This window comes from Mus caroli, unplaced genomic scaffold (genome assembly GCF_978045245.1).
Source record: "Mus caroli unplaced genomic scaffold, Mus_caroli_1 scaffold_6, whole genome shotgun sequence".
NCBI classification, from domain to species: Eukaryota; Metazoa; Chordata; class Mammalia; order Rodentia; family Muridae; genus Mus; species Mus caroli.
In genome coordinates, this window is record NW_028227261.1 from 30,407,912 (window position 1) to 30,410,340 (window position 2,429).

The 2,429-nt window shown below is 45.9% G+C and overlaps 1 non-coding gene across 1 annotated transcript; it reads left to right on the forward strand.

Moving 5' to 3' along the window:
* The first annotated feature begins 1,952 nt into the window (after positions 1-1,952).
* Positions 1,953-2,055, forward strand: LOC115030937 (U6 spliceosomal RNA). The gene has a single exon (XR_003836535.1). It is a non-coding gene; the product is annotated as a U6 spliceosomal RNA (small nuclear RNA).
* The last annotated feature ends 374 nt before the right edge of the window (positions 2,056-2,429 follow it).

Sequence of the window (2,429 nt, forward strand, 5' to 3'; positions counted from 1 at the left end):
TAGCAGTCAGTTGGATGAAGAAGTGAATGAGTCTTTTTCAGCCCACGCTTGGTCCCATAGGCACAGTCCCGTGTGCATCTGCCCTACTGTGTGGAGCGGCCCCACTGTGTGGAGACTGGACCTGGCAAGCCGCAGTCTCGGAGTACACTGGCCCTTAGGCTGCTCCAGGCTCTGACCATCAAATCCTTCTGTACTCCCTCCTTTGTTTCCATGGAATCTGAGTCTTTCTCCACCTGGGAAACCAACCAGGGACCTCAGGGTTGCAAATGACAAGCGTGGGAGAACAGGGTTACCACAGGAAAGCAGGCAGGTCCTGCCAGCCATGGGGGTGGGGGTGGGGGCAGGACAGATTAGAGATGCAGGGCACGGGATGTGACACAGACAGATGAAGAAGAACCCCAATATTATTCACACAGAAAAAGCAGCTGACTAATACTGAGAAAAATTACTCAAAATGTTTAATTACTTGATTTAAAGATATTGGTTTTTTTGTTGTTTTGGGTTTTTTTGTTTTGTTTTTTGTTTTTTGTTTTTTGTTTTTTGTTTTTTGTTTTTTGTTTTTTGTTTTTCAAGACAGGGTTTCTCTGTATAGCCCTGGCTGTCCTGGAACTCACTTTGTAGACCAGGCTGGCCTCAAACTCAGAAATCTGCCTGCCTCTGCCTCCCAAGTGCTGGGATTAAAGGCATGCGCCACCACTGCCTGGCTTGTTTATTTTTATTTTAAGGGTATGAGTGGGGCTTTTTTGTTTGTTTTTTTGTTTTTGTTTTTACCTACATGTATGTCTACATACTATGTGTTTGTCTGGTGCCCTCAGAAGCCAGAAGAGGCCAATGGATTCCCCTGGAACTAGAGTCATAGATGATTGAGTGGGCGCTGGGAATAGAACTCGGGTCCTTGTAAGAGCAACAAGTACTCTTAATGGCTGAGTCATCTCTCCAGCTAAAACAATTACTTTATTTTTAATTAAGTGTGTGTCTGTGTGGTATGTGCACATAGTTATAGGTGCTTGTGGAGTCCAGAAGACAACACTGGATTCCCTGGAGCTGGAATTGCAACAGTTGTGGGCCCCTAATGTTGGAGCTGGGAACCAAATCTTGCTCCTCTGCCAGAGCGGTAATCGCTCTTAACCAGTGAATCATGAGGTCCCTTTTCAACAGCAGGTATGACCAGGTTTAAAGAACAGTGAGAAATACTGGTTGCCAAGCATGGGGCATGCACCTGTAATCCCTGCATTTGAGAGGTAGAGGCAGGGGAATTTAGGAGTGTAAGGTCATCTTCAGATACATAGTTCAAGGCCAACCTGAGCTACACAAGACCTTGACTGGAGAGATGTGAGAAGACTGATAATGATCTCAGAGGAGATCGGGGTAAAACAAGAACTGAATCATTCAGATGTACCTGCACTGTTTCCGTACGTTGAAGATGGAACCCTCCTGAGAATGCTAGAAGAGAGTCCATTGTGGTAGAGGTGACCGAGGCAAAAACACTACACTGTTCTTTCCTGCTTATTGCAGCGGGTTGAGACTTGTGAAAGACAGGCTGGAGGACAGTGAGAGTGGACAGGGCAAGGAGGACGCACAGACTCAGGCAGCATTCCTCTTCCTGAACATCTAACTTCGCTTCCCCATCAACCCTTGTGACTAGCCCATGACAAGGAATGCATGCGACTTGCGTGTGCGCGAACGATTTTCATGTGTTTCTACTCTTGGATTTGACCCAAAGAAGCACCAGTAGGTCTCAAGTCGTGGGCCTCAGCAGCCTGATGATCAAATACGACAACTTGAGCAGGGGATATTAGCCACTTTGGGTGGGTGGTACTAGTTGGGGTATGGAATTAGATTTTCTGATTTTGAGGTTTTTCTTTTTAGTCAAGAGAAATTTTTGATATGGTATTTTCATCTCAAAAACAAATAAACATGCATAGAAGAGCAGATTAAAATCGGCCTGTTTGGTGCTGGCATTGGCAGCACAGATAATAAGACTGGAACAACACAGAGATTAGCGTGGCTCCTGTGCAGAATGGCATGCAGATTCGTGAGCCATTCCACAGTTAAAAAGGCAAAAGCACTTGCCGCCAAACCTGACTGCCTGAACTCGATCCCGGGACCCACATGGTAGGAGAGAACTGACCCCCGAAAGTTGTCCTCTGACCTTTACACGTGTGCCATGACAGACATGCATATACACACACGTGCACACACAAACAAACAAATAAAATGCTATTTAAAAACAAAATGTAAGCCGGGCGTGGTGGCGCACGCCTTTAATCCCAGCACTCGGGAGGCAGAGGCAGGCGGATTTCTGAGTTCGAGGCCAGCCTGGTCTACAAAGTGAGTTCCAGGACAGCCAGGGCTATACAGAAAAACCCTGTCTCGAAAAACCAAAAAAAAAAAAAAATGTATATTAAGAGGATTTTAACAACTCTCTG